Here is a 25,982-nt window from a genome sequence, read left to right on the forward strand (position 1 = left end):
CTGACTCTGCTAAGGTCTGTGACCTTAGCAAGTCAACTAACCTCTCTGGGCCTCAGTCATGTCTCCCTGACTCCAAGTCTAGCATTGTACCCAATACACTACCTAGTTGTAAATACAAATCCTTTTAGGACCTTAGACAACTCAATAGTATAGCCAGTTGGCATGTATGCACAGGCGCGCGCGCACACACCCACACACACACACACCCACACACACACACACACACACTCTCTCTCTCTCCAGGAACAAGGGGAATGCCCTAAGAAGCACCAAACAAATGCTACCTAGGATCAGAGCTATAAGTAGTCTAGGACAACAGGGACTTTGACCCAGTGCACTAAAATTTAGAGGCTGCAAAAATTTAACAAACACCCTTTCATAACAACAACAATATCTAACATATTGTGCTTACTATACATTAGACACATGCTTTACAATCACCATCTCATTTGATCCTCACAACAACCCTTTGAGGCAGCTACTATTATTATCCCCATTTTACAGATGAAGAAACTAAGGCAGATGGAAATTAAACAATTTGCCCAGGGTCGCACAACTAGATAGGAAATTTCTGTGACCTGATTTGAACTCGGGTTTCCTGACTCTAGTCCCAGGGTCCTGTCCACAAGAGTAAAAGAAGCAAGTGACTTTAGCTCCTAGAATAAATAATTAAAATAAGAAACTACCAGATGGAAGCATCATTAATAACATCCATCTGTGCCACTATAATTACTAATTCCCCCTCCCACTCAGCTGAATTTGTTTTTCTTACTACTTGTATTATTTTACACCATGAATTACACAGCCGATTTGAGAGTTTGCCCCAGAGGGAAGTCCAACCCTTCCCATTCTCCCCTCTAAGTCATGACTTTCCACCCCTAAGAACTCTTCTCTATATCTTTCTCTCTCTCCTCTTTCTCTCTCCAAGCATTATAACAACTTTTCTGACTAGTACTGAGTGATCACCAGTCACAGTGTTGTGGGGACTAGCTTCCAAGCCTGGGAGGACTGAGCTATATAGGACACAGCTATTCCTGCTGGCTCCTGTGACCCAATTCTCCCATCTTCCAGGTGGTCCCCAAAACTGATAGACTAATGCAGCTCTATAACTTGTATGAGCCATGCTCCTGAATCATGGTAAGTCAGTCAACAAACATTTATTAATCACTTACATATGTGATAGGCATTTATTAATCACTTACATATGTGATACTAAGCCTCAGAACTCCAGAGAAGGAGCCATGTTTTAAGGGAGATGACAAGCACATAACTACGTACATTACGATGTAAAAGAAAGGTGATCACAGAGAGGGGCACAGTCAACATTTTCTGTAATACTTTTACTTTACTATTTTACTTTGCTTTTTTGCCTCTTTTACTTTGCCATTTTACTTAAAAATTTTTTTGCTTTGGTATTTTACTAACCCTTTGTGTATAGGGCATGTGATTACACATCCTCCCAAGTGAGAGCAGAGTTCTGTAAGCAATAAGAAACAGGACCTGGCTAGATTTGGGTCTGCTCAATGACTGACTAAACCAACCACAGTGATGGGAGTCCTTCCCAGGTGAAGGCTTGGCTGGACACAATTAGAAACATACTAATGGGGCCAGAGACTCAAGAGAAAAGGACAGCATAGAGCTGAATTGGTTCACCAAAGGATCAAGATAGGGAAAAGAGGAGTGATGGCCTGGGAGAAAGCTGAAGGGCCACAAGGGATTGGAGGTTCTAGGGTGGACAGAGTAGGGTTTGGTGTGAGAAGGCAGAGGAGAGGTGGAAAGCCCATATATTGTGATCAGAAGAGGGGGAGGTGGCCAATTTGTGAATGATGGCAAGATAGAGGATATAACCATTTTTGCATGTGGCTGGAGTAGGGTGGAGGAGCAGCTCTTGAGAAATGAGTAGGTTGAGGAATGAAATGGTTAGGGTGTTTAAGGGAGAATCAATACATAGATTGAAGGCCCCTGATATGAGGGCAGGAGTTGGGGAAGAGAGATTGGGATCCAGGTACTGAACTCATTGAGGAAGAATTTCCTGGAGGTCCGCAGACAATGGCTAACAGGATTTTGATTGGGTAGGAGACATGGATTTTATGGACCTCAGAGGAAGAGAAGTTAGAGAGATAGGGGTAGAGGGAGAACCTGGAAGTGGCAACGGGGAACAAGGAAATTTCTAACTTCCCTACCTTAGCCAATGAGTGAAAGTATGTATGTTAGCCCATACTGGAAAGGGTGGCCAGGAAGGCTGTGTCATCAGAGGAGAACAAGGTCTTGGTGTTTACTGGAAGACGGAAGGAGTGGGAGAGAAAGAGATTTTAAAGGCAAGTTTACCTATGGAACAGGCATTTGAGAGGGCACAGTGGAAGGGGTGGGTAGTGTTTGGTTGGGACTTTGGGGTGGAGGATAGGAATAGAGAATTGAGTGGGGGAGGGGGAATAGGGAATAGGGTTTGAATGCTGACCTACAGGGGTTCAGAATCACTGGGATGGGTAGGGTAGGAGCAGGTGTGAGTATGTTAACCATTGAGTGGAAGACGGCTCTTCAGCCCAGAGGAGGCTGGAGATAATTCAGCAAGGGAAGAAAGTAACCATCCCAGCTGACTTCCCTCTTCCCCTGCCTTCAAGGGACAGATGCAGCAGAAGATGGAAGGCATGACCAGACAGAAGATTTTCTCCTCTCTCCGCTTCATAAGTCAGACAGGTGCAGAAGGAGGTGGAAGTCTCAAGCACAAGTCATAAGCCAGCACATAGTAGGTGCTGGATAAATGCTAGTTATTATTATTATTATTACAAGGCGAGGGAAGGGTTGTCTCTTCTCCTTTCAGTTCTCCTTTATATTCTCTCTTCCCCAATTGGAACTCAATCTTCTTGAAGGAAAGAACAGTTTTGTTGCTTGTATTTGGATCCCCCAGGACTTGGTGCTTAATAAATACTCCATCTATACTCGAGACAGAGGATGAAAAGTTGGCCACAGTGTGAGGTGAAGCCTGGCTGTGGCTCCCTAGAGAGAGGGGACTATGAAATAGTCACCAATCAGAATAACAGGGAGGCACAGAGCTGAAAGGGTTAAGTGTAACCTGATCAGGGACTCCCTGTACCTTGCCAACCTTGGGAGTTGCCTTATATGACTCTGAACAAGTTATTTAACTTCTCAATGCTATCAGCAATTTTCAAAGGCTATAATTTGCAGAGAAGGTGTTGACACACATTGTAGAAGAAGTTTTCCTCATTGGGTTGTTTCTTATACCAATTAATTTACAGGCCAGGTAAAACAAACAAAAAGAAAGAAAGAAATTCATACAGTGCAGGTAAAATAACAAAGGAATTGATTGCCAAACAACCCAGTTGCCTTCCAGGGGAGTCCAGGGTTCAGAGATGCTTAGGCAGAGGTGGGGGAGGAAGGCAGTAAATAATAGACACTCATCTGAGTGACTAGCAGCCCTAAAATGTACTTCCTGGAGGAGGATTCCAAATGACACAGTGTGACTACAAGTCTGGGGAAAGACTGTGGGTACCCTGTAGGACTCACCAGAGAGGAAAGAGAATTATGCTGATTATCAATAGTCATCCTCTGTGGGGTAAAATAAAAGCTATCCTCTACTCAATACCATTGTTACCTTGAATGCTTATATAGGAACTAGGGTTCTCTTTTGCTCATTTTTGTGGAGACCTAGACATGAATGACATTGGTTGATTTTCCCAGAATATATTCTGACTTGGTGCATAATGAGCCAAAGAACTCTTGGCTAGGGGCGGCTAGGTGGTGCAATGAATAGAGCACTGGCCCTGGAGTCAGGAGGACCTGTGTTCAAATTCAGCCTCAGACACTTGACACACTTACTAGCCATGTGACTTTGGGCAAGTCACTTAATCCCAATTGCCCTCCAAAAAGAAAAAAAACAAAAAACAAAGAACTCTTGGCTCTCTCAGGGCTGCCCCCAAATTGGACCTGGTTTATGTAAGCCCAAAGCTGTTAGACAAGTTTAGAAACAATAGAATGTGTTCGATATTCTTGTCTTTCCAACACAAAATTTAAGCCAAAATTGTCCTCCCTGACAACCTAAAGGCATTTGTAATCTCCTCAGTCCAAACTAGAACCTTCTGAAGTACTTTCCCTCTTAATCCCACCGTCTTTGACTGAATTCACAAGCATCATTTTCTTGTACCCCCAAGACCCAAAATGACCCTTCAGGATTCCCTTTTTTCTTGGGCATCTTGCCTTTCTTTTTCTTTTTTTCAATTGACATAACCAAATGCTTCCAGCACCCATGATAATAAATGGTCTCTGAAAAACCCTCATCACCTGTCTGCTATATGATGGCTGCATTTTGTCCTGACTGGGTAACTCTGGGTGCCAGCCTCTACCTTCCTGATCTGAATCCCAACTGTAATGCCAATTACACAACCTTAGTAAGTCCCTAGGTTATACCTTCCTCATTTTTAAAGGAAAGGTTTAGACTCAAGAATGAATAAGGTCCCCTCCAGCTCTGACCTTCAATGCTTCTTTAACTACTTAGGTAAATAAAAATGTACAATTACAAGGTTATATGACATAATGGAAAGGATACTAGACCAAACTCAGGAGAATTGGCTTTGAATCCCATCTCCACCACTATGTGACCCTACACAAGTCACTTCATCACAGTGATTTTTTTTCTGAAATCTAGGTCTGGTCTCATCACACCATCCCACCTCAGTGAACTTCAGTGGTTCCCTATTACCTCTAGGATCAAATTGAGTCTTCTGATTGGCATTTAGGGCTCTTCATGACCTGACACCTTTCAGTCTTTCTACTCGATTCCCCTCCACACACTCTACAACTCAGGGACACTGGCCTCTTTCTCCCACTCCATCTCCTATCTTTGTGAAGTACTCTGACTGTCCCTCAGGCTAGGAATGCTCCATCTGTCCTCTGTCTTAATCCATTGGAGAAGCAAATGGCAAACCACTCCAGTGTCCTTGCCAAGAAAGACCTATACGGGGTCACGGAGAGTTGGGCAGTCCTGAACAACATGACTCAAATGTCTGTGCTGACAGGTAGGGTTCTCAGAGTACAACTAGCTTCATCTCCCCTGTCAGGGTTCTCGCGATTCCCTAAACACAATCAGCTCGAGTGTCCATTCCATTGCATTCTCCTCAATGTTACTCACCAATAATAATCTCCCCAATATCATTGAGTGCCTCAGTAATTAGAATTCCAACATCAATTTAACCAATGAGCATCAATTTCTGTTGTTCTCAGTCATGTCCAACTCTCCATGACCCCATTTGGGGTTTTCTTGGCAAAGATACTAGAGTGACTTGCCATTTCCATCTTCAGCTCATTTTACAGACAAGGAATCTGAGGCAAACAGGGTCAAGTGACTTACCTAGGGTCGTATGTTAGTAAGTGTCCGAGATCAGAATTGAACTCGGGAAGATGAATCTTTCAGACTCCAGATACTCTACCCACTGCGCCACCTAGCTGCCATGCTAGCTATGGACAGTCTTTATCTCTCAAACCAGTGATTGCTGTATTAGGCTTTAAAGGTATTTCATCGAAATACCTATCATAAAAAAGCTTGGAAAAGGAAGGTCAAATGAGATTCACTTTTCAGAACAGCATTCTTCATTTTTATAATCTCCTCTACTCAGGTTCCTATGAGTTAAGGTGGAAGAGACCAGTAAGAATCAATGATGAGGACATGGTCCTTGAGGACCCATGTGAGCTCCTTCCCTAACCCAGCTCCAGTTTCCTGAAGCTGAATCAGAAGATTTTAACCTCTTCTTCACAAAGGCTGCATTCTCTTTGCCAGTACTTCCATTATGAATATGGCCATCTAATCCACAATTATAACAAGGTGGATCTCTTATTCTGATGATTACCTGTCAGAGGTGGTCTCATATCAAGCTTTCATGCCCTCCTTGGTCCTCTACCTCTCGAAAGAGAATAGGCTTACACTCTGTTCCATCTCCTACCTGATAGTCTCAGGTTCTGTGACTGTCACTCACCACTGGTCATGATGTTTTCCTGCTTGGCTCCTGTAGCCCATACTTGAGAAGGCCCAGAGTCTGCTGAGGCTAAGCCCTGTGGATTATATTGATCCTTGATGCTCAGAAATACCTCGGCCCTTTTGGGCAATGGTTTCTGTGTCTGCATAGACCCAACACCCTCAGATGCATGAGTGTCATATACCAAACCCTGGGACAGCCTCTGCAATGTAATTTTTCCCATTCTCAGGGTTCACAGGGTCTCTCTGTATTAGTCTTTACACACCATGAGGAGGAACTCAATAGGCTTTGCCTTTTTCTGCATAGTATAAGAGACAAAAATAGCATGGGGATCTTTGGATCCATTCCCCCTCAAATAGCTCAGCTCAAGTCTCTACACTGTCCTTGAAGATCCCCCCCCCTTTAGATTGTCTTTCAGTCTTACCATTTTGTCTGACTCAAACCCAGGCCCTCTCTTGCCTGTCTGATCCAAGTCTCCCAGGATTGTTCTCCTGGGTCACAGTTCACGTCCAGAAAAAGTGGCAATTTAGGGCCTATGGTATTTGTCTTCCACAAAGGGTAAGCCTATGCCTTACTTGTAGACAAAATAGAGTCCCTGGATTTAATTGTGACATTCAGTCTCTCTGGAGAAATGCTTCCTTTGGTTAATAGGGTTCCCAGTTCTTTAAGCAAGCCCTTATCCTCAGAGGATGAACAGATATGAAATTCTCAGGAATAACTAATTCCCTACTGGCAATTCCTCAAGTATATCTCTGAGGTCAAAATTCTCAGGTAGGATTAGAAAAGCTTCCTGAACTGTCTCCCCTGCATTGATATCCTTGGCCCAAAGTGTACCTTCTTCCAATCCTTTCATTTTTCTGCCCAATATTCTTAAAATGTCTTCATTCTTAAGGTTTGTGATAATTCCATAGTTAACTGCCAACCATACAGAAAAGTTCCTCATTATTTGTAGGATATCATAGCCAAATTCAGAATTAACCAGGTGGAAAATATTCCTGTTTAGAAAGGAACTAGCATGATGGGGAAATCAAGTCAAGAGGATCCTACCTTGACCTACACAGGGCTGTCCCCTCAATTTTGCCAGACAAAGACATTCACCTATAGCAGTTCACAGATCACACTTCCTTTGGGCAGCCAATAGATTCTCTTGAATGGTATATTCCTGGTTTAATATTTTTTGTAAATTTTTAAATTTTACGTTTAAATACAAAATGAAAAAAAGAAAAAAAAACATTGCCATGTACACATCAAACCATAAGAGAGGATTCAATATAAAACAATAAATTTCCATTACCAGAAAACCTATATAATAAATACTACACATTGTTTTCAAAGCTGACCAGCTTTGCTTCCTTCTTGGCTTTTTTTATCCTCTGCTGTGCACTTTTTACTTCATTTTTCCCTCTCCTTCCCCCCCACAGTCTAAAGAAGGCTACAATTAAATGTGGATATATATAATATACATATACACAGATATCTATAAACATATACATATATACACTCATTTACATGTATGTAAGAGTGTCCTATGCTTATTTACTCCTATTATTTGTTTCTCTGAAGGTGGATAGCATCTTCCTTCATAATTCCAAGCCTTTCCATGTTTTTCTAAATCAATCATCTCATCATTTACTACACCACATCAATATTCCTTTCTAGATTCAAATTGCATCTTCCCTTTTAGGATCTTTGAGGTTAATTTGTGTATTTATAATAATCAGAATGACTTGGTTGGTTAAAGATGTTCTTAAAACAATACTGATGTTACTGTATACAATGTTCTCTTGGTTCTGCTCATTTCTCTTTTCATTATTTCATAGAAATTTTTCTGTGCTTTTCTAAAATCATTGAGCTCATCTTTTCTTTTTTTATTTTCTTTTTATTTTTTATTATTATTATTTTTAAAGCAATTGGGGTTAATAACTTGCCCAAGGTTACATGGCCATTTATTTTGTGTGGGTGTTAAGTATCTGAGGCTGGAACTGATGCCGGATCCTCCTAACTCCGGGACTAGTGTTCTTACTCACTGAGCCACCTAGCCACCCTGAGCTCATCTTTTCTTATAGCAGAGTAAAATTCCATTATGAGCATATACCACAATTTATTTAGCCATTCCTCAGTTGACAGGCATCCTTGCAATTTCCAGTTCTTTGTCACTACAAAGAGAGCTGTTATAACTACTTTAGAAATGTAGATTCTTTTCTATTTTCTCAAATCCTCTTGGGAAATAGACCTAATAGTGGTATGGCTGGGTCAAAGGATGTAGCGGAGGCAGTTTAATAACTCTTTGGACATGATTCCAAATCTCTTTCCACAAAAGTTGAATTAACTCACAGAGTCACCAAAAATAAGTTAATGTCCCAATTTTTCCACCTCCCCTCCAACATTTGTCACTTTCCCCTTCTATCATTTTAGCCAATTTGATAGGTGTAAAATATCTCAAGGTTGTTTTAATTTTCATTTCTCTAATCAATAATGATTTAGAGCATTTTTCATATGACTATAAATTGTTTTAATTGCTTCATTGGAGAACTGCCTGTTCATCTCCTTTGACCATTTCTCAATTGGAGAATGACTAGTATTCTTATAGATTTGACAAAGTTCTTTATATATTTGAGATATGAAACCCTTATCTTAGGAACTGTCTATAAAATTTTTTTTCCCCAATTTTCTGATTTCCTTCTGATTTTGGCTACTTTTTTTTTACTTGTATAAAACCTTTTTAATTTAATGTAATCAAAATTATCCATTTTACATCTCACAACACTATCTCTGGTTTGTTGATAAATTGTTCACCTATCCATAAGTCTGATAGGTAATATGTTCCATGTTATTCAAATTTTCTTGTAGTATCTTCCTTTATATCTAGGTGATGGATCCATTTTGACCTTATCATGGTAAATGGTGTAAGATATTGGTCTATGCCCAATTTCTGTCTGATGGCTTTCCAGCTTTCCCAACAACTTTTTTTTTTTTTACCATATAGTGAATTCTTATCCCTAAAACTCAAGTCTTGACACTTGTCAAGGTAACTATATTTGTTTGCTGCTATACATTGTACATCTACTCTGTTCCACTGATCTACCTTTCTATTTCTTAGCCAGTATCAGATAGTTTTGATGATTACAACATTATAATGTATTTTAAGATCTGGTACTGTTAAACCTCCTTCCTTTACATATTTTTCCATTAGTTTCTTTGGTATTCTTCACCTTTTGTTTTCCAAATGGATTTTGTTATTATGTTTTTCTAGCTCCATAAAATAAAACTTGTTTTGTAGTTTAATTGGGATGGGATTGAATATATAGATTAATTTTGGTAAAATTGTCATTTTTATTATATTGGTCCTGCCTACCCATAAACAATTAATATTTCTCCATTTATTTAAATCTGATTTTATTTGTGTACAAGTTTTTTATGGCTTTGTTCATATAGATCCTAGGTTTGTTTTGGTAGTTGTATTCCCAGGTATTTTATACTATCTAGAGTTATTTTAAATGAGGTATCTCTAGCTATCTCTTCCTGCAGGATCCTGTTGGTAATATGTAGTAATGCTGATGATTAATGTGGGTTTACTTTGTATTCTGCTACTTTGCCGAGATTATTAATTATTTTTATTGACATTTTAGTGAATATTCAGGACTTTCTAAATATATCATCATATCATTTACAAAAAGAAATAGTTTTATTAACTCACTCTCTATTCTGATTCCATTTGTTTTTCTTCTCTTATTGCTATTGCTAGGACTTCCAATATAATCAATATTAAATAATATTGGTGACAGTAGACATCCTTGTTTCACACCTGATCATACTGGGAAGTTCTAGCTTGTCCCCTTTACAAAAAATGCTTGCTAGTGATTGTAGGTAAATGTTTTTTTTATCAGTTTGAGAAAAATTCCAGAATGACTAGGTGGCACAGTGAATAGAGCACTGGCCCTGGAGTCAGGAGGGTCTGAGTTCAAATCCAGCCTCAGACACTTAACACTTACTACCTGTGTGACCTTAGGCAAGTCACTTAACCCCAATTGCCCCTCCAAAAAGAAAAAGAAAAAGTCCATTTATGCCTATACTTTCAAGTGTTTTTAATAGAAATGAGTGTTGTACTTTATCAAATGCTTTTTCTGCATCTATTGATATCATCATGATTTTTGTTACTTTTATTATTGATATAATCAATTATGTTAATAGTTTTCCTTATATTAAACCATCCCTGCCTTTCTGGCATGAATCCCACTTGGTCCTAATGTGTAATTCTTGTAAGATCCTGTTAAGATCTTTTGACTAATATTTTATTTAGGATTTTTGCATCCATATTCACTAATGGAATTAGTCTATAATTTTCTTTCTCATTTTTCATTTTTCCTGGTTTAGGTAACAGTAACATATTTGTTTCATAAAAGGAGTTTGGTAGGACCCGTTCTTTGCCTATTATTCCAGATAACTTATTTAATTTTGCAATTAGTTGGTCTTTAAATGTTTGATAAAATTCACTTGTAAATCCATCTGGTCCTGTTGCTTTTTTTCTTAGGAAGCTCATTTGTGATGTGTTCAATTTATTTTTCTAAAATAGGTTTATTTAGATAGTTTATTTCCTCTTCTGCTAATCTGGGCAGTTTATATTTTTATAAATATTCTTCCATTTCACTTAAGTTGTTAAATTTATTGGCATATAATTGGGCAAAATAACTCCTTATAATTGCTTCAATTTTATCTTCTTTGGTGATATACTCACCCTTTTCATTTTTGGTACTAGTAATTTAGTTTTCTTCTCTCTTTTAAAAATCATATTAACCAATGGTTTATTAATTTTATTGATTTCTTTTGTAATATCAACTCTTAGTTTTATTTATTAATTCAATGGTTTTCTTATATTCATTATATTAATTTCACCTTTAATTTCTAGGATTTCCAATTTAACATTTAATTAGTTTAATTCTAGGGGGTTTTTTACACTGCATATCCAGTAAATTGGGCTGATGTTTCTCTTTTTTATTGATACAAGCACTTAGAGATAAACATTTTCCTCTGATTACTGCTTTTGCTGTATCCCATAGTTTTTGATATGTTGTTTCATTATTGTCATTTTCTCTAAAGAAATTACTAATTATTTCTATTATTTTGTTTTTTAACCCATACGTTCTTTAAAATTAAGTTGTTTAGTCTCCAATTAGTTTTTTCTATTTCCATGGTCCCTTATTAAATATAATTTTTATTGCATTGTGCTCTGTAAAGGAAGTGTTTGATATTTCTGCTTTCAACTATAAAATTTTTGTGCCCTAATATATGATTAATCTTTGTAAAGGTGCCATGTACCACAGAGAAAAAGGTGTAATTTTCTTGCATCGTTCTCATTTCTCTTCCCAGTTTTTCCTCCACTTCTCTTATCTGCTTCTTAAGGTCCTCTATGGCCTGTAAGCAGCTTGTATTTTCCTTAGAAGCTTTTGGTGCAGGAGTTCTGACTTCACTGTCTTCCTCCTGTTCCATGCTTTGCTCCTTTTTGTCCCCAAAATAGGAGTCTAATGTTGGAATCTTCTGTCTGCTTTGTTTCCTTTGCCTGGTCACTTGACACTGGGCTTTTTGTCACAGTAGGACTCTGCCACCAGACAGGGGAGCTTTCATCCCAAACGCTGGAGTTTTCTCAGCTGCTGGAGGTATTAGATGGGTGCCCTCTCTGAGGCCTCCACACGCTCTGGCAAGCTGGACACACACCCCAGGACCTCCAACCTAGACTTCAATACAGATCCAAGTAGGTTAAAGCAAGAGCGATTACCCCTCAGACTGGTCACTTGGTCCCCCTACACTCTGCAGGCCATGAGCTGAAGCCACCACATGGCGCTGGCTGGCTGTGCTGGGCTTCTTAGCAGCGTCTAGCCCCAGGGGCAAAAGCCACACACTCCCACTTACTGGGTCCCAAAGTCCAGACTGCACTGACCTCTCGCTTTGTCCTTCACATCTATGTGTTGATTATTCTGGAAACAGCTGCAGCTGCTGCTGATCTGGAGTCCCTCCAGTGTGGCTGGTCAGACCCGCCCTGGGCTCAGCTGTACTGGCTGATTCCTGCCTGCCTGCTGGGCTGTCCTCAGCAGGAGGTTAGCTTCTCTGTGTCATTTTGTGGGTTCTGCAGCTCCAAAGTTTGTTCAGAGTCCCCTTTTTACGTTGATTGGGGAAGGTGGAAGCCAGAGCCGCTGGGAGGTCATGCTTCTACTCCGCCATCTTGACTCTGCCCCCTGTTTATCTCTTTTAATTAAATCTATTTTAGCTTTGACTTTGTCTGGTATTATAATTGCTACCTCTGCTGAGGTATAATACATTCTACTCTAGCCCTTTATTTATTTTAACTCCAAGTGTATCTCTCATTTTAAAATCATGTTTCTTCTAAGAAGCATATTGTCAGATTCTCATTTTTTAATCCATTCTGCTACCCATTTCTGTTTTATGGGTGAATTCATGCCATTCACATTTAAAGTTATAATTACACAAGTATTTGTGTATTTCTTTCCACCCCATTTTTCCTCATTATTGTCCTCAGCCTCTCTTTTTACCCTATCCCTCCTCTAGTTTATTTTTTAACCACTATCACCCTATTCCTTTTAAAGAATCTCTCCCTTATCATCTCCCTTTACCCTCCTGTTCCTTGTTCTACCTTCTCCTCTAAGGATCCCTTCTTTTTCTTCTTCCCCCATTCTCCAAAATCTTAATTTACACACCCTTCTACAATACCCCTTATTATGTTCCCTCACCCTCTTATTTCTTTTATACATGTAGAAGACTTTTATACCCTTCCAGATGTATATGTTGTTTTCTCTTTAACCCAGATCTGATGAGAGGAGGGTTCCAGTGCTAGTAGCCTTCCATCCTCACCTGATTCCTCTGTATCAGTTCTTCCTCTCACATCTCATTTGCTTATTTGTTGGGGGTGGGCAGGGCAATTGGGGTTCAGTGATTTGCCCAAGGTCACATGGCTAGTTTTGTGTTAAGTGTCTGAGGCCGAATTTAAACTCAGGTCCTCCTGACTCCAGGGCCTGTGCTCTATTCACTGTGCCACCTAGCTGCCCCTTTCACACCTCATTTGTATGAGATAATTGTTCTTTTCACCTTTTCCTACACAATTTTGGTTTTTAGAATCACCACATCGTCCTCAGTTCTTTCCCAGTCTTTCTTTTGAACTACCCAATTACTAATGACAATCTTAAGCATACAGTTTATATTTCCACACATAAAAAGTAAATAGTTTGTCCTTATTGAATCCTTTGTAATTGATGTCTTACCCTATATTTCTCTTGGATCTTCTATGTCAAACTTTCTATTAAATTCTGGTCTTTTTGCAATAAAATCCTGGAAGTCTATCAATTCATTGAATATCTTTTTTTTTCATTCAATATTATACTTAACTTTGTTGGGTAAGTTATCTTTGGCTGCAACTCCAGTTCTTTTGCTCTTTGATATATAGTGTTCTCAGATCTGGTGTCTTTTAGTATAGCAACTGCTAGGTCTTATGTAATTCTAATTGTGACTCTGCAATATTTGAATTTTTTTCTTGTTGCTTATAATATTTTCTCCTTAACCTGGCAGTTTTGGAATTTGGCTATGATATTCCTGTAGGTTTTAATCCTAGGATCTCTTTCAGGTGGTGAACAGTAGATTTTTTTCTATTTCTACTTTCTCCTCTTGTTCTAAAACTTCAGGGCAATTTTCTTTAACTATTTCTATATTATTATAACAAGATTCTTTTTCTGATCATAACTTTCAGGTAATCCAATTATTCCTAAGTTTTCTCTTCTTGATCTGTTTTCCAGATCAGTTGTTTTTCTTATGAGATATTTCACCTTCTCATCTATTTTTTTTATTCTTTTTATTTTTTTTATTATTTCTTGGTCTCTTATAATGCTATTTGCTTCTCCTTGCCCAATTCTAGTTTTCAAGGAGTTGTTTTCTTCCTTAAGACTCTGGATCTCCTTTTTCCAGCTAGCTGACTTTCTTTTGGAATTTTTTTGGTTTCCTTGATTTGTTTCTATTTTTCTCAATCTCCCTTATTTTACTTTTAAAGTTCTTCCAATATCTCTTTTTGGGTGGGTGACCATTTGACATGGGGTATGAGAGGCTTTTTTTGCTTCCATATCCTCTTCTGAAAAGGAACTCCAGTCTTTTCTATTCCCATAGTAGTTAGTTGTCTATGGTTGGGTTCTTTCTCCTTTGTTTGCTCATTTAAAAATTTTTTATTTTTAATTTTAGCATCTTGTCATTATAATCACCTTAGTCCTTGGATGTTAGAGATGGTGCTTCTGGACTCAGGTCCTTCTTACTGTTATTTTTTAGCTTTGTCTAGGGTCCAACCTTGGCACTTCTTTTCCCCTCCAAAACACAGCTAGGGACCCCAGGCACACTATGCTAGAAATGCTCTTACTCCCTGAGCACCTCCATTAGCTGTAACCTTCAGTTCTCCCCTCTGGCCTTGGACCAAAACTAAGAACTCAGCTCTCCTGTAAGTGCCCACAGCTGGCAGCATCCTTTTTTCTTTTGTGCTGTACTCACCAGTGTGTGCTGGTTCCCTCTCACCTTCAGCTGCAGCCCACCTGGGCCTGGTGTCCCTTGGCAGACAGCAGAGGGTCCTTCAATCTTCCCCTGCTCAGATGTCTGACCCCCACACTGTCTGTGAGGTGAGAATTTCTGTGTCAGTCTGAGGCTACCTCCTAACCCCTCTGCCCCTATAGCCAGGCGATGTTTGTACTTCACTCAGACTAAACCTTCCTTTTGGGGTCTTTCTCCAGTCTTCTCCAGTCGTCTCACTGCTGTGGACCACTGCTCTGCCCCAACTCTTGTTCACTTTTTCTGCTCTACCTTCACCCTGAGCAACTATTTTGTCTTGTTTGTATACGAAATCTGGAGAACTTGGGATTTTCTGACCTCCTCTGCCATCTTTCTAGAATCCCCTCTCGGACTGTTGGCTTAATGATAATGCAATTATGCCTGAAATCAGAACTTAGAATAATATCAAATTATAATCCCAAGAAATTTTTACCTCAAAGAGCAAAATTCAATTAATCACAGCTTAAGGACAGGTTATTATTCTTTTTATCATGTTGCAGTAACAGTTAACAATGAGTTCAAATAAGAACATCTTATTTACTCTTCATTTACAGATTAAGAATAATCATGTTCTGCAATTTCATACATAGAGTGAATACGTGATAGTTGACTCAAAGCCATAGAAAAACACTGACTACAATAAGCTTCTAATCTGTACTGCTTATTAACCATTAAGACAAAACACAATTTTTGAATCTAAGGTCTATTGTTATTAAGTTGGTACAAATATGTAACTTCAATACATACTATTTATTTATTAACAGATACCAATCTAATAATTTTTAGAAATGATGACCAAACAATCTCAGATGAAACTCACTCTTTTCCAAAAGCAAACTTGTAAGTCCCCCCACTTCAACTGGGAGCAGTCCTAGTTTTCAAATTTCACTATTTAGCATTTTCCAACATGCTGTCAACACGTAAGGATCTTGTGCCCAATAGAAAGTCCTAAGAACTTCACATAAAGACAACTTAAGAGACCTTTGCCATTATTTTACCCAAACAGTAAGTTCTTATTACCCATTTTAAAGCAAAATATACCCAATTAAATATTTAACAGTTTTCAAACATTGTGACTATATTCTTTAACAGCTCAATTCATAATCTAATAATACCCAGATTAGAAGGGAAATTACTTCTTAATGATATAATTACAAAACTTTCTGGGAATCATTTTTCAAGTAAATAGCATTTCTTACACAATGATTTCCCAAATTTTGCAATATAAGAAAAATTAGAAGCCTAGAAATAACATAAACAATATTATGGATTTTTAAAGCATAACACAAAACTTATATTTTTTGCCAACCAAATATCATCAATTCATCTGAATACAGTTCCAAATCCTCTTATACAGAAAAGCACCATCTATCAATTTGGCATTCTGTATGAATCACATTCAAAACCCACCATAGAGTACTTACATTTAATAAAAAATTAATAATTGCTAACATTTATATAGTACTTTCCATACACCAGGCACCATGGTAAGCCCATTATAATCATTATCTCATCAATAACTCTGGGAGGTAGGTGCAATTATTATCTCATTTTACAGATGAGGAAACTGAGGCAAATAGGTAAAGTGACTTGCTCAGGTTCACACAGTCAGTAAATGTCTGTGACTGAATATGTACTCAAGTTTTTCTGATCCCTGCAGTTTCCAAGTAAATTGTCTTAGTGACAAATATCAAATGTACTTTGCATCAAATTCTGATTTACCACAAGTATCCTAATAGGAGAACACATCTTGCTTTAAATGAAACCACAATATAATTTAGTTTCGAAACAAACTTCAACCAAATCAAATCTGAATTTACAATAACTAATGGTAGCATTCAAAATATCCATCTTCACAAGGGCCATAAGCTGCCAACACTTCAAATTTTAGAGTCCAACATTGCTATCAATTAGCTTACTTTCAAAGATTCATGGTGGTTTGTCTCACATTCTTATTCCTCTCCTTTTGGAGCCCGAGGCCCTAAGGATTGGGACATGCACTTTTAATGGTCCTTCAAGGACAGAATGCTAGTTCCTTATACTCAGATAATTTTGTGCTGCTAATTTGCTTCTAAGAAATGTTATATATTTATATTATATGTTGTAATATTATACATATAAAATGTTTGGTAAACATTATAACCTGATAAAATACTTTCTGTCTGAAATTGCTAACAGGCATTTCTCTAAAATTTTTTCAAATCCTTTTTATCTCAATGGAATCAAAACCTTCCACAAAGATGTTTTAGCAATTAGGAAAATCTTTAAACCGTAATTTGGAAGATTACAGTAACAATATTACGTGAGTTTCAAATTTTAGAGTCTAATTAGTTCATAATGCCACAAATTTCTACAAACCAGGAGAAAAAGAAAGAAAGAAAATATCTTTCCTTTTCTTATCTGTCTTTATATCTACAGTTTCCACCCTTGCTAGGGTTATGAAGGCAGAGAGAAAGAAAGAATTGCACAATTCTCTTTATGTCCTATCAAAAGTCTAACCAAAAGTCAGTGAAAGGAAATCCCTGTTTAATACCATCAGCAGCTGAGTTTGATGTTCCTGGCAATTGCACTTGCCAAGGCAAAGATGGAGGAGGGGCTCCACATGGTGGCTGATTCCTCATGGCCTTCCTCCCCTTTTGATAATTGATGGATGTCTCTTTCTGACAGAGACCTTGTCCTGCTGGAGGGTCCTGTTAATTCTCTTAAAGTGCCTCTCCCATTTACAGGGAAAACATGCCCTGATCTCCTTGGATAAAAGTATTTTAAAGTATTTTGATTGGTGCATATAATAATGAGATGGGAACGACACCATCTCAGCATCTTCCACATTACAATATCATAGGGAGATGGAATTAATGAGCAGGTGCACTGTCATTTCCTGCAAGTTGGCTGTTCATGGACTGAGAGGTCGAACAAGATTAAAACATGGGGTCACTGAGACTTTACACACAGAAATGAGAGAAAGTATACACATAAGCACATATACTAGTTAATATAGAATGGAAAAAAACCTTGCCCCCTGGGGGCAAAATAACTCAGCTGAACCAAGAGAGTCTCAGATCTTATCCAAAGTCTCCAGTGCAGCAAGCTGGGGATAGAGACATTATGAAGACTGCAAGGTCTTCCCATGTTGGTTTCTTCCCACAGTCTTTTTCTCCCTTCAGCAACTTGAAGTGAGGTCAGCATCATCCACAATCTCTCTTGGATCTGGAAGCCAGAAGAGCCTGAAAAGCCTGGATGTCTCCCATGTTCCCCAAATCTACCCCAAACCCCAAGTCAGCACAGGGCAATGATTTCCTCCAATGAGAAGAGAATCCCATACCAATTAAACTTTGGGCCTTGGCTTATACTACAAAAGTGGAATATTTTGACCAGCGAAGTTGGTGGGCTAGCGAGCAGTGAGAATAACGAGACGGGGGTATAATCAATAGTCTGTTTATTACAGGACCATTTCATACAGAGCCAAAGATGCAAGGAGTTCACAGGGATTTTATGCCCCCCCAAGAGAATGTAGACACCCCAAAAGAATGTAGACAGTGTAGAAAGATCCTCCCTCTAAGGCGCCCCAAAAGAATGCAGACAATGTAGAAGGACCCTCCCTTAATCCTGTTCACTATTTACCCTTGCTTAAGGTTAGCTATTTATTAGGGCAATATTCTAGAACCATATCTGGAGGCATAAACAAAAAAAGATTACACGCCCTCTTGCTTATCGCCCTGTAACCTTGCAGGTACTGTATAGGACAGGGGAATGAATATACCTCAAGGGACCCTAAAACGTCCTCCGTAATACATCCTCCTGCTTGTCTACCCTGTAACCTTTCAGGTAACACTATAGGGGAAGGGAACATTTCATTAGCAAAGCCGAGGGGCTTCTGAAAGTTCTCTACAGTGGAGGAACCAAGAAGTAGAAATTTTATTCTTGATGTGATTCTCACTAAAGGGGAAAAACTAGTTGCTTGAGTAGAAATGACAAAATCCTAAAGGGAAGTGACTATTCCATCCTACTGTTTGTATTAAATGAGAAGAAATTCCAGCATAGTCTGACATGTATCCTAGGTTTATGGGAAGCAAATTTCACAGGGTTCAGCGGAAAGAGAGGTAGGACCCCAAAGGATTAAAATGTTACAGGGAAGTTAGTCCAGGATAGATGGATGATGCTTAAGAATAAAATTCTGGGGGCAGCTAGGTAGTGCAGTAAATAGAGCACTGGCCCTGGAGTCAGGAAGACCTGAGTTCAAAGCCAGCCTCAGACACTTAACACTTACTAGCTGTGTGACCTTGGACAAGTCACTTAATCCCAATTACTTTGCCTTCCCCCCGCCAAAAAAAAAGGCAACATAAAAAAAGAATAAAATTCTGCAGACACAAGGGGAAAATTTTCAATACAGAAAAAAATGTGATTTGTTTGAAAAGACTGGCAAGGAACTTACCAACAATTAATATATTAAAAAAGAAATGCACAGAAGATGAAAGCAAAACCAAAATGCAGAGAATGAATATCATGGTTGTGTAAAAAATAGGGACAGGAGGCTACAGCACATAATGAATTTTCAAGCTGGTGAGGGAAGCTAAGGAAAAGAAAAAAGAATTTGTTTAGCTGTTCTGGGGAAAAAAAGAATGACAATAAAATGGATAGAGCCTTTTCTCTATGTATTGATGGGACAATAATAAATAACAGCAGAGAGAAGGCAAAGGTGCCCAGTTCTTATTTTACTGATATTTTTTCTCTGCAAAGGAGAAAAACAAGAAAAAAATGGTAACAGGGAGTTGATACCCAAAATAAGTTACAAGATAATAAGACAACCTTTCCTACCCTTGATGAATTCAAGTCACCTGGCCCAGATGAGTTATAACCTCAGGTACCAAAATAAAAAAACGGCAGATATTGTTTAAACACCGTCAGTTATATTTGAAAACTCATGGAGAACAGGAGAGGTACCACAATACTGGGGAAGAATAAATATCTGGATTTTCCAAAAAGGAAAGAGAATAGTACTGAAACGATAAGCCAGTGAATTAGACTTTAATTTTTGGGAAAACTCTAGAAATGGCCATGAAAGAGATTATTGGCACACCTCGAGAAAGGGGAGCAATGATTATAAAGAGCCAGCAGGGCTTCATCAACGACAGGTCAGGCTAGATTTAACTCATTTTCTTTTTGACATGATTACTAAATTAATGCTATGGAAATAGTTTATGTAGATTTTAGCAAAGCTTTTGATGAAGTATTTCACACTATTCTTGTGAAGATGGAGAGACATGAACTAAACGATAAAAATCCTAGATGGATTGAGAATCAGTCAGATGGTCAGACTCAAAGGGTGGTTGTTAATGGCTCAATGTCAGTGTGGCAGGGGGTCAGCACCCCAGTGATCTATACTTAGCTCCATACTATTTAGTATTTTTGTCGATGTTAAACTTAGCTGGTATGCTCATAAAACTTATAGACACATTTATCAGGGAGCTTATATATCAGATGACAGACTGAGTATTTCAAAGGATCTTGATATCCTAGAATAGTGGCCTCCAAAATTTTTAGGTCAGGCATTCCTATCAGTAAATGCGTACATATAAATGCATAAATGTGGAAAGCTGTGTGGATGGAACATCTAATACAGACCAGCTAGCCCGTGTGTGACCTGGAGAAATAGCTAATCTGAGATCTACCCCATCCTGTCTCCAAGGGAGTCTTTGATTTCTGCCTTTGTGGAGAGTAGGAGATGAGCATTGTTACACCACCAATGACCTCCAGGAAAGAGGCAGGTGGCATCTAAGATAGCCATAGCAAGACCATTTCTCCTTTGCTTTCTTCAAGAGGAATGTTAGGCTAGGGTTCACTGTCTACCACACAGTAAATATTGATAGTCTAGGGCAGGGGTAGGGAGCCTGTGGCCTTGAGGCCACATGTGCCCTTCTAGGTCCTCGGGTGTGACCCTTTGACTGAGTCCAAGTTTAACAGAACAAATCTTTTTATTAAAGGGATTTGTTCTGTGAAGTTTGGATTCAGTCAAAGGGCTGCACTTGAGGACCTAGAGGGACACATGTGACCTCGAAGTCACAGGTTCTCCATCGGGGCATGATGCTCTTTTAGAGGTTCATAATTTTGGGAGGGGGCTTTTTGGAGGGCAATTGGGGTTAAGTGACTTGCCCAAGGTCACATGGCTAGTTTTGTGTTAAGTGTCTGAGGCCAGATTTGAACTCAGGTCCTGACTCCAGGGCCAGTGCTCTATTCACTGCGCCACCTGGTTCAGAATTTTTTAAAAAACAAAGCACTTTCTCTTGCACAATACTTTGGCAACCAGGGAAACTTTCTTGCTCCTGATTTGGAGCATACCTTATAAAGTGATTAGTTATTACCAATATAGATGTGTACTTGCTATTTCCTTACAGACGAAAATTCAATACAGACATTTTAAAGATGTACTGTAATGTAAATATGCAGCATGCATTGGTAATATTTTTCTTTGTACACACCAAGCACAAGCCTCATACCTGTAGCTGACATCTGCTGCTACCATAGGCCAATGAAACCAATTTCTTATTAGCTCTAGAATCCTTTCTTGAATACTATGTCCAAAGCCACCATGGCCAAAGAGCTTTGGTGGCCAGATGGCAACATGCCCTAGGAAGCACCAGGTACTTTCTGGTACCACATGTGGGACAAATTACGGTCTGGTACTCTTCTCTCTTCTCTCCAATCTCTACCATTGTCTCAAAAGTAAATCTCATTTGAGATTGGCCCTCGAGACCTTTGCCATCACCCCTTCACTTACTGGCTTGTATTACTTCGTGTAGTGACCTACAGACAGGAGAGATAAAGAAGACTGGTTCAATGAAATGAGGTTCACACAGGCTGCTGGCATGCTCCCTGGTGGAGGTCCCAAGCTTCAGCTGTGACGTCAATTGTTTGCAATCCAGCTCCTTGACCATTACCTGCTTTTATTCCTTCTTCAGGTGTTGTCCTGGTCTGGGTGCCCCATGGCCTTCTGCAAAGGGAGTCTCTCCTGGCTAATCATGTATACTAAATTTATAGTTGGTTAGCACTGCCATCCATCTGGAAAAACAGCATCCACCTTAGCTCTATTCAGAATCTCTGTGGATTTTTGTCAGACTGTATTTGTAAATAGCAGCTAGATGGTGTAGTGGTTAGAGCACTGGGACTGTAGTCAGGAAGACTTCTCTTCCTGAGTTCAAATCCAACCTCAAACCCTCACGAGCTATATGACTCTAGGCAAGTCACTCAACCCTGTTTGCCTCATCTGTAAAATGAACTGGAGAAGTAAATGGAAAACCACTCCAGTATCTGTGCCAAGAAAACCCCATATGAGTCACAAAGAGAGTCAGACATGATGGAAACAGCTGAACAAAAAAAATCTGCACATTAACTCCATACACATGGTCTTTGGATTTCTCAGTGACCACAGAAACTACAGCTTGTTTATAAGTAATGAGTATTGCTGCTGCTCAGACCTCTGCTAACAAATTTTCGGTTTCATCACCGGCTCCACATGACCATTATTCTCTTAGTACAGGACTGTTCCTAAAGCTTTCAACAGACAAGTTCATGTCTATATTTCTGGTCCTTCTGTTTCTGTCTTTTTCAGTCATATGTGCTTGAATGAAGCTATTCAAACTTGGAATGATAACCCCCCAAATTCTAGCAAAATCCTTAGTTCTCAAAAGTTCTCTGGGCATGATTCATTCAGAATCTCTTCTCTCTTACCTCTTTCCCAGGAGGCTTCTCACCCTGGAAGATGCCCCTGCTACCTCCTCTGAATGATGAGTTCCTCCTTGGACTCTCCATTGAAGAAGTGCCCAAGTCAGCCATGTTCACTCCTCTGGCCTCAGTTTCTCACTCTGAACTTCTGACCACTAATCCCCCTACTTTAATGTGTTGTTTTCCCTCATCAGAATGTAAGCTCCTTGAAGGTAAGAATTGTTTGATTTTTTTAACTTACATTTACACTCCCGGTACTTAGCACAGTGCCTTACACACACAGGTGCCTAATAAATGGTTCTTTCTTTATAGCTATTGATTGATCAATCAATCTGTCTATTGGTCTATCTAGTCCGGATAAGTATTCATGCCTTGTTATGATCAACCCTATGACCCACATATCTGACAGAAACTTTGTAAGACTCATGCTTATCTACTGAAAGCTTTTGGCCATTTTCTTCCAGAGTGAGGGTTCTTAACCATTTTTATGTGATGAACCTCTTGGGAAGTCTGGTAAAGACTTCTCTTCTGAGAACATTATTCTTAATGTTTTTAAATACATAAAATAGTTTGTGAAAGAAACTAATCATACTGAAATGGTTATATAACTATTTATATTTTTAAGCAAAATTCATAGACCTGCAAGAAACATGAGATGTGCAAATTTAGAGAATCCATCCCAAATGTTCAGATGGACTATTTGTGCCGATCTGTGGTAGAGCATTCTGAGCTCGTATTGGTCTGATCAGCCAGCCAGACACATTGAAACTTGACTTTAGCATAGTGATGCCATTTTGGTCCTCTTTGAGAATGAAGAATAACCACTGATGAATGATGAACAACCAATTTCAATCTTGCCTGCAGTTGGTGGGTGATTCTCTGTATCTCTCTCTCTCCCTCTCCTTCTCTCTCTCTCTCTCTCCCCCCCCCCCCTCTCTCCCTCTCTGTCTCTCTCTGTCTCTCTCTGTCTCTCTCTTTTCTCTGTCTCTCTCTGTCTCTTTCTCCCCAGGGCATAGGTCTTCTGTGAAATTCTGGTTAACTATTTCCAATATAATAGACCCAGCTTTAGGCCTCCTCCCCACTGGCACAACACCATCTGATCTAAGGAAACTCACCTTGCTTGATGTCTGGGCATAAGTAAAGTCTTTCTTGATGGAATCCTCACATGAACAGTCTGATTCTGGCGGCAAGAAATAAGGAACTGTAAGCCTATTTCCCAGGGCTATCTTCTCTCTAAATTTTGCAGATGAGTCTGACAATTTATAGAGCCCATCCTTCATAGAATCTCTTGGTCTTGTCCTGGCATAGAGTATCCTATAATACCTAATCCTTATATTTTGCCTTTAAAGTCTATTATAACATCCTCATTTTTACACACAGGATCCACCCCAAATAGCAGTCATACAAATGCTATAAATAGTAATATTCATAAGTAGACAGCATTTGGGGTAGCTAGGTGGTTCAATGGGTAGAGAACTGGGCTTAGAATCAGAAAGACTTATCTTCATGAATTTAAATCTGGCTTCAGACACTTCCTATCTGTGTGACCCTGGGCAAGTCACTTGACCCTATTTACCTTAGTTTCCTCATTTATAAAATGAGCTGGAGAAGGAAATGGCAAACCACTCCAGTATGTTTGCCAAGAAAACCCCAAATGGGGTCAGCCAGACAAGACTGAACAATTCTCCTGTCTTCACAATATTGAGCCAATATTTAACCAGTCACTAAAAAGCAATTTACTAACTGATCAAACAATTTTGCCTCAAACTTCAACAATACAAATTAGCAATGATAATGTAGAAAATCATATGTAAAAGAAACAAAAAAAATTTAACTAACATATGGTTTTAACTCCTGAGAACAAAATAAAGGCAAAAAAGAATGCTCAATGAGCTGCCACGTGTAATATCATAAGATGTTGTGGCATATAAAGTTGGCCAGGTGGTCCCCTACCCTCTCTGCTTCCTCAATTCCTGCTGAATAAGACAGAGCTGAATATTTCTCAGGCAGAGCCTATTTCCTCCATGGGAGGGTGATTTAGGACAATTTTCTTCTTAGGCCAGAGCCTTTTCCCTATTCCCTTCACCACAGAGATTTAATTAACCACTTCCTTAGCTTGCATTTTAGCCCCAGGAGTAATATGGGGTGCCCATGATTTCTCTGCTACTGTTTTATGAAGTTTATATCAATTAATAGTCCAATCACAATAGCTCAGAACCCCTAGTTAGAAAAATTCCTAACATTCAGGCAGAATCTTGACTCTGAGCCCTAATTTAAAGGTATGTTTAGCTAATCCATGATCTCTTTATGCTTGAGGCAAAATCAGAATGCATATTTAGGAAAAAGAAGTGAATAGAGTACCTTAATAATGTACTCCAGATAAAATATAAATAAAACAATAAACAACTCTTTATTACTAGACAGGCATAGGGAGGGAGGGAAAGTTGAAAAAAGAGCAGATTTTTTTTAGAACTATTCTCATTATAACATCCTCATTTTTACACACAAGATTCACTCCAAATAGCAGTCATACAAATGCTATAAATAGTGATATTTAATACTTTAGTATTATTTATTTATTTAAAAATAGTAATGTTATTAATATTACTATTATGTAATTATATAACTATAATATTATTCATATTAATAAAATAGTGATACTTACTTAATACTTTCAGTTCCTGAAGAGATAGGTATAATCAGTAGCTTCTGTCAAAATTATTTGTTCAGAGATGCTTATATGAAATTGAAAATTGACATATCACTTTTTTGTGTCATTTGTTAATTATTGATTGAGAATTTTCTCTAATCACTGGAATCAATGCTTAGATTTGATTGTACAAGCCTCGGTGCTAGAGTTTATAAGACTTTAACTTCCCTATTCTTATGGATCACATATGGCCTGATCACACAAAGATTCAGGAGACTTTCCAAAGTAGGTCAGCCTGCTTTATGGTTTTTCTGTTGCCATAGGTTCTGGAAATCCCTCAAATCAAGTCAAATGTAAGCCCACTTTCTATCTCAGTGTCAGACTAATCACAGTCTTATTTTAGTTGGTTTCGCTGGTATCTTATATAACCAACTGCAGAAAAGTTACTTGACCTTTGAGATGCATCCCTGACTGCTGAGGAGACTTAGATGCCATTTATTGGAAATTGGTAGCTTTGCTAATAAATTGATCTTGCTCAGAAATGTGTGCCTCATTTTCTCTTTATTACATATTTTTATCATGATACTTGTAGGGGTCCAAGAGTTTTCCTTGACCTCTTCCTTCAAGAAGACCTGCATTTAAATTCTGCCCTGCTCAGTATCAGCCTTGAATTACTTCCACCATCAACTGCTTCTTCTCCTACTCACATGCTACTGAATAAATCTGGAGAAAATTATCTATTAGACATCTTCAGATGGATAACCTGTATATATCTCAAACTCAATATGTCCAAAATGGAATTAATAATCTTTAAAAAAAACATTCTGCTCTTTCTAACATAAAGAAAATTAAAGTATGTTTCAATCTGTACTCAGAGTTCATAGGTTCTCGTAGATAGCATTTGTTCATCATGGGTCCTTTGGAATTGTCTTGGGTCACTCTCTTGATCACAGTAACTAAGTCTTGATCATTCTTACAATACTGCTGTTACTATGTACAATGTTCTCCTGGTTCTACTCACTTCACTTTGCATGAGT

The 25,982-nt window shown here is 38.7% G+C and overlaps 1 long non-coding RNA gene across 1 annotated transcript; it reads left to right on the plus strand.

The window, feature by feature from the left end:
* The first annotated feature begins 2,615 nt into the window (after nucleotides 1-2,615).
* Nucleotides 2,616-25,779, plus strand: LOC138171459 (uncharacterized). The gene is made up of 3 exons (XR_011170890.1): nucleotides 2,616-2,750; nucleotides 22,313-22,507; nucleotides 25,538-25,779. It is a non-coding gene; the product is annotated as an uncharacterized lncRNA (long non-coding RNA).
* The last annotated feature ends 203 nt before the right edge of the window (nucleotides 25,780-25,982 follow it).

The sequence above is a fragment of the Petaurus breviceps genome, unplaced genomic scaffold, assembly GCF_028583685.1.
Source record: "Petaurus breviceps papuanus isolate PSGF00001 unplaced genomic scaffold, PetGlider_PUasm1.0 446, whole genome shotgun sequence".
In the NCBI taxonomy this organism is placed as follows: Eukaryota; Metazoa; Chordata; class Mammalia; order Diprotodontia; family Petauridae; genus Petaurus; species Petaurus breviceps.